This window comes from Leopardus geoffroyi, chromosome A2 (genome assembly GCF_018350155.1).
Source record: "Leopardus geoffroyi isolate Oge1 chromosome A2, O.geoffroyi_Oge1_pat1.0, whole genome shotgun sequence".
Lineage (NCBI taxonomy): Eukaryota > Metazoa > Chordata > Mammalia > Carnivora > Felidae > Leopardus > Leopardus geoffroyi.
Genome location: NC_059331.1, coordinates 146117268 through 146124505, shown reverse-complemented (window position 1 = coordinate 146124505; position 7238 = coordinate 146117268). Strand labels below are relative to the sequence as shown.

At 47.2% G+C, this 7238-nt stretch overlaps 1 pseudogene; it reads left to right on the top strand.

Annotated features, from left to right (window-relative positions):
* Positions 1-316: 316 nt before the first annotated feature.
* LOC123607684 lies at positions 317-3441 on the top strand (annotated as a pseudogene).
* Positions 3442-7238: the final 3797 nt, after the last annotated feature.

Sequence of the window (7238 nt, the reverse complement as noted above, 5' to 3'; positions counted from 1 at the left end):
AGATCCCACAACACACCCCTGGCTGCATCCTGCTCAGACCTCCGGAGGGAGCCCTCTGCCTGCCTCTCAAGGCCTCACCGCCAGTAGCCCTTTTTCCACCCAACAGCTCCCCCCCCCGCCCCCCCCGGCCGCCCCTCCTCTTCCAGCCAAATTCATCTGTGCCATGACTCCACCATTGAAAAGGCCGAAAAGGTGCCCACGTCACGTGCTCTGTCCAGTGTTGCCAGTATCCTGTGCGTCATGTCGTCACTCTTACTGACCTTCCAAACTACACCTGGTCAGCTAAGGAAGACAAGGCCAGCAGGCACTGAGACTGAGCTGATGGTTCAGGTGGCATAAATGAAGTGTGCAGGGGGGAGGAGGCGGCAGGACAGGGGCTGCTGCCCCAGGGGCCCTGGGCTGGAAGGCGGCCCCTGACCCCCTAGGGCCGGGAGAGCTAGGGAGGAGCCCTGCAGCTTTGAGAACCCAGAGCCTTGGTAGATTCCAGCAGGGGTTGCAGTGAGGGAAATGGAGGAAATGAGGTCAAGGTCCAGTCCTTGATCCCGTCCTGGGCCTGGCCTTGGGCTTTAGGGGAGGGGCGGAAGAGGCAGGAACTGGAGAAGAGGGGCCCTATCCTGGAAGAGGAGGGCAGGGAGAGTGCCAGGTAGGAGGCTAAGCCCAGAAGAGGATGTCTTCTTGTAAATGAACCCAGGATTCTTGTTTTTATCCAGGCCAACAGATCAGACGACTGCCACAGGAAAAATACTTTGTTGCTCTCTTTCTTGACTCCATCTGGGTGGAAGCGCGCTGGTGGTCACGGTTCAGTCACTGACATGCAGCTCTTTGTCCTCACCCCGAAGCTACACGCCCTTGGGTTGACTGGCCACGAGATGGGTGTCCAGATCAAGGCTCGCGCGGCCTTGCTGGAGGGTGTCCCTCCAGAAGATCAAGTCTTGCTTCCGGCAGGCACGCTGCTAGAGGATGAGGCTGCCCTAGGTCAGTGTGGAGAGGAGGCTCTGAGCACCCCGGAAGTAGCTGGCCGCATGCGTGGAGGTTCCCTGGAGGCCATGGTTCCCTGGCCCGTGATGGGAAAGAAAGAAGCGGAGCCCCAATGCGGCCGAACAGGGGATAAAGAAGACAGGCCGAGCCAAGCGGCGGATGCAGTAAACCGGCACTTTGTCAGTGTTGTGCCCAACTTTGGCAAGACGGGTCCCAAAGCCAGCTCTTAAATCCATCGTAATCCTGCCTTTCCCCTGCAAAGCCGCTTAGTCCAGGAAAACAAAAAACAGAAAACAAGAAACAAAACTCTTGTTGCTCACAGTTCCCAAGAGGAGGGGCACACCGCTGCTCGAGCCTCACTGGGAGCCACCAGCGTCAGGAATGAGGAGACAGCATGGGCCGGAGCCTTTATTGTGGCTTTTGCTGGAAGGATCGGACAAGGCAGGGTGTGTAGGCAAGCAAGGCAGGATGGGCTGATTGGGGTAATTTCGGGGGGCTCTGGCTCCAGGGGCAGCCCTAGTTGTCTGGTATCTGGCCCTGGGGCGATTTAGGGTAGGACAGTGTCCTGACTGTAGGAACCTGATAAAAGAAGGCAAATAGGGGGAGAGGGGCGGATTGGTTGGTTTGCGTATCAAACGTAGGCTCACAGGCGAGTTGTCTGCTATTTCTAGAAAGTAACCATGGGAGGGGCTGTCCCTCTCCGGGCCTGCAAGGCCCCAGAGATGCCAAAACATCACAAAATACAGAAAATAGAAAGCAGAATGTCAGAATGTGCCGGAGCATCAGTGAGCCTTTGAGATGGTGTATGTAACCTTGCTATGAACCCCACCCAGTGAGCTTGGGCACAAAAGAGCGATGCGAAAGCAGGAGGCTCCCAGGTGCCGGCAACAGCCCCCCTGGACGGTCCGCTGGCGGAATAGACCCTTCCACTCTCACTCACATGGGGTGGGCTCAAGCTCTGGCTTTGGAGTCAGATCTAGTTGAGTACCGCCGTGTGACCAGGGGTAAGTTACTTCACCCTTCTGAGCCCAAGAGGATCGCTGGGAGAATTAAAGAAATGTGAGGACAGAAGCTTCTCTACTAGATCAGGCTCCTCGCTCTGAGCTGCACGACTCCTGCCTCAGAGACCTCTCTGTAATTGGCTAAAAAAGAAATGCTGATTTCCTGGCTCCGCCCAGACCTTCCTGTGAGCAGGGCCTGGGCCACACTCAGTAAACTGAGTAAAGAGAGCAAGACCAAGAGAAGTGGGGGGTGTTAGGGAGACGGTTCAGGTAACAGGGAGACACTGGGGCAGTGCTGAATCGCTCCAGGGATGTGGAAGCCAAGGCCATTAACGCCATTAACGGGGGAAGCTGGCCAGGCTGGGTGGGCTGTCACCACTAACGGCTGGCAGCAGGCAACCAGGGCCCTGGGACACAAATACCAGCCCCAGAGTGTGAGGAGCTCTTTCTGGTGCCACACACAGGGCTGGCACCCCTCGGCCGGGTCCGCAGACCTGCTGTAGCCCCAGGACTGAAGTTGAAGGTGTGCAACTTCCCACGACGCCATCTCCAGTCAGCTCTCTGAGGCCCAGAAAGAGAAATGAATTCACATCCTCAGAGGAAAGCAGAAGTGCCCTATCCTTTTCAAATTCCTAGTAGTACCTGTACATTCCAAGCTGTGGAGAACGGACTCTTTGCTTATTTATTTTCAGATGGCCTTTTTTTTTTTTTTTTTTTTTTTTTTTAAAGCAAGTCCATTTTTTCCTGGTCATCTCTGATCTGCAAATTCCGTGAAGGCTAAAAATCAAGAGTGCTTCTCTTGGAACATTCCTCAACCCTGCCTACTCCCAACACCACCACATCTTTGTACGACTTCTGATGGAGCAACGTTTTGCTGAGGTGATTTTTTCTCCCCCCGAGGTGATTTCACCGAACTCTGCAGGCTACACCCGGCTATCCCCATCTTCCGGCCGGCGCTGTGGCTGTGAGTCCAGACCTCGGATTCTAGAGCATCCCTGTTTTCTGAAATGCCTGACTCCTCTTACCCAGGCTTTCTTGAAGCAAGTGAGGTGAAATTAAGCCCTCCCACACTCCTTTAAAAATGTATACTCTAAGTTCCAGTTGTCGTAGTAACATCTTCACGCTGCCCTGCTGCCTCTTCTATATTTTGGTGCTGATGGACCATCAGTTACCATGAGAACGGGAGTGCCTCTGAACAGTGAATCTTGGGAGCTTAGCTTTGTGTCTTGTGAAAAACAAAGCCCACGTCCACACGGACAGCCTTGACGGAGCCCCGACAGTTTAACCACAGAATGGGACCTGGGGACCACTAAGAGTTTCACTTGGCCTTCTGAATTTTATTTTGAAAAAAAGATGTATTTTTTGAAAAGATTCAGTTACTCTCTTGTCACTCTGAAGTGGGTAGATTAGTTTTAAAAGCACATGACTAAAAAAAAATAAAATAAAAATAAAAATAAAAGCACATGACTTCCTTCAGACTTGAAGACAGGTCCGTTCACTCCCACCATGAAGCTGTAATCATTTCCTGAGCCATGCTTCATTCCACTTCCCCAGCCGGACCCGCTAGTGACGGGGCAATGCCAACTGACCAGGGGTTCCCTGCTGTTTCGGAGCCATGGTCGATGCATTTATTCCCTTTCAAAGCTGAATGTTTGAAAAATGTAAGCTCTCTGAGTTCAAGGACATAACACATGCTTCTTCAGAACTCTCTGCATAGTGTCTTTTTTTTTTTTTTTTAATGTTTATTTTTGAGAGAGAGAGAGAGAGAGAGAGAGAGAGAGAGAGCACAAGCGGGGGAGGGGCAGAGAGAGAGGGGGACACAGAATCCGAAGCAGGCTCCAGGCTCCAAGCTCTCAGCACAGAGCCTGATGCGGGGCTTGAACCCACGAACCACGAGATGATGACCTGAGCCGAAGTCGGGCGCTTAACTGACTGAGCCACCCAGGCACCCCTGCACAGTCCTTTTTGTTAATTGATTTGACTTTAAGCTTTCCATTCTGATGTACAGAATGAAGTGCTGGCTGAGAATTTAAAATAGTTAATTTCAGAAGATTTGTGTGTGGGAACAAACTTGAAGGTAGGAAGAAACCAGTCCCGCAGTCTGAATAGCAGACTGCATCAAAAACACATCCCTTAATAAGTCCTATTGCCATAACTATGTAACGTGTATTGTGTGTTTCCCAGGTTCCGGGCACTGGGCTGAACATGTGACGTGTAGTATCTCATTTCTATCTTCGCAATACCCTGGGAAATAAGTTCTGTTTTTAAGCTTTCGTTTTACAAATGAGGAAACTTGACCCAGAGTCACACACCTAACTGCCCGGTGGAGCTGGGATTTGATTACAGACATCTTGCTCCACATCCCATGCACTTGACCTCCAAGCCAAGTAAACCTACAGTTTACGATGACATCCTAAATCCAGGGCCAACTGGATGGGTTTTGTACATCTGTGCAAACGTGAGCAGCAGATGACAGCATGAAGACCGTGCTTTAACTGGTCATTCCCTGAATTCTGCCCTGCATTACTGCTCCACCATGCCTTCTCCAGCAGAAGCAAACCAGGCTCAAGTGCAAGTGTGAGAATCAAATCATTACGGTGGCCCTGCAAGTCAATTCCTGGTCCTCTGGAAAATAATGTGCCCCATTTTTGACCCAGTAATCCCACTCATGGGAATTTACTGCAAGGAAATTATTCAAAACAAAAGGCATTGTTTTGAATTATCTATATACAAAAAGGCATTCATCCAGCATTATATATAACAGCAAAAAATGGAAGCAATATAAACATCCCACTATAATGGATCTTCAGGTAAATTACAGTACGTCAACTGAATAGAATACCACACAGCTATTAACAGACAGCTATGAAGACGATGAAACCACACATTAAAAAGATTATAATTCTGCAAACATCCAGTTCAACATCTAAAAATTGCCCTTCGCTAAGACTATGACAGTGCTTAAAAAAAGTTTATGAGATGGCCAACAGACACACAAAAAGATGCTCAACATCACTAATCACCAGGGAAATGCAAGTCAAAAATATAATGAGATATCACCTCACACCAGTTAGAATGGCTAAAATAAGAATGACAAGCAAGAACAAGTGTTGGTGACGATGTGGAGAAAAAGTGCACTCTCATGCACTGTTGGTGGGAGTGTAAATTGGTACAACCACTGTGGAAAACAGTATGGAAGTTCATCAAAAAATTAAAAATAGGGGCGCCTGGGTGGCTTGGTCGGTTAAGCGTCCGACTTCAGCTCAGGTCATGATCTCACAGTCCGTGAGTTCGAGCCCCGCATTGGGCTCTGTGCTGACTGCTCAGAGCCTGGAGCCTGTTTCAGATTCTGTGTCTCCCTCTCTCTCTGCCCCTCCCCTGTTCATGCTCTGTCTCTCTCTGTCTCAAAAATAAATAAACATTAAAAAAAAATTAAAAATAGAAATCTCATATGATTTGGGGGGGACCCGGGTGGCTCAGTCAGTTGAGCCTCTGACTATTGATTTCAATTCAGGTCATGATCCCAGGGTCATGGGATTGAGCTCTGCTGAGCATGGATCCTGCTGAAGATCCTCTCTTTCCCTCTGTCCCTCTTCCCACATTGTGTGCATGCTCGAAAGAAAGAAAGAAAGAAAGAAAGAAAGAAAGAAAGAAAGAAAGAGAGAAAGAAAGAAAGAAAGAAAGAAAAAGAGAAAGAAAGAAATCCTATAAGATCTATAATTTCACTGTGGCTTTTTACCCAAAGAAAATGAAAATACTAATTTGAAAAGATACATGTACCCCTATGTTTACTGCAGCATTATTTACAATAGCCAAAGTATGGAAGCAATCTACGTGTCAATCAATAGATGAATGGATAAGGAAACACACACACACACACACACACACACACACACACACACACACACGCACTAGAATATTATACAGGCATAAAAAAGGATGAAATTGTGACATCTGAGACAACATGGATGGACCTACAAGGTATTATGTTGTTACGTGAAATAAGTCAGATTGAGAAAGACAAATACCATGCTTCCACTCATAAGTGGAATTAAAAAAACTAAACGAATAAACAAATGAAAAGCAGAATTGGTCCTATAAATTCAGAGGACAAACTGACGGTTGCTAGATGTAAGGGGTGAGAGGGTTGAGCAAAATGGGTGAAGAGGAAAGGGAGATACAAGCTTCCAGTAATGGAACGAATAAGTCATGGGGAAAAAAGGCACAGTACAAGGAATACAGTCAATGGTACTGTAATAGTGATGTAACGAGACAGATGGTAGCTACCCTCGTGGTGAACACAATATAATGTATAAACCTGTCAAATCAGTAAGTTGTATACCTGAAACTAATGCAGCACTGTGTATCAACTAAAATTTTAAAAAATTATAATATTAAGTAAAAAAACAAAATGCACTTGTGTTATTACAAGAGTAAATATATAATGACAAATTGTGTTTGCAAAGAACCTGGAAAGACTGGAAAAAATATCCAAAATGAACAAGGGTCAAGTCTGATTCATCTTGATGTTGCCAACACCCAGATAGTGCCTAACACATATGAGGTATTCAGTCAATATTTTTGGATAAATTCTAAAATATGAAAAATAAAGTCACCTGGTATATTAGTATGGAAGAATCCAGATTTTTCCTTAATAATTAATTTAATGCTATTATAATAATGTTAATAACAATTTTTTAAAGGTGGGGTCCTAAATGTGTCTTCTGGATCTAGAGGTTGATCAGTGTATTAGTCTGCTTGGGCTGTTGTAACAAAATGAATGGCTTAAACAACAGCAATTTATTTCTCCTCGTTCTGAAGGCTGGGAAGCCCATGGTCAAGGTGCCAGCAAGACAGGTTTCATTCTGAAGCCAAAAGGCTTGGCTTTGTCTCCTTCTTGCCATGTGCTCACCTGATGTCATCTTTGTGCATGTGCAGGGAGAAAGTGAGCTCTCTGATATCCCTTCTTATGAGGACACCAATCCCCTCTGACAAGGACCTTGCTTTCATGACCTCATCTAACCTTAATTACCTCCCAAAGGCCCCATCTGCAAATCTCATCACACTGGGAGTTAGGGCTTCAACATATGAGTTCAGATGGGGAGGGGGATGACATCAAAATTCTGTCCATAACAAGCAGTTCTTGCCCATAAGCCTCCTGTACGTGATAGCAGTTGAAGACCATTCTGGGCTGGGCTGACCCCAGCAGTGGTGTTGGGGCTGGATAAGGCATTTTGATGTTCCTTGACCACCCTGGAG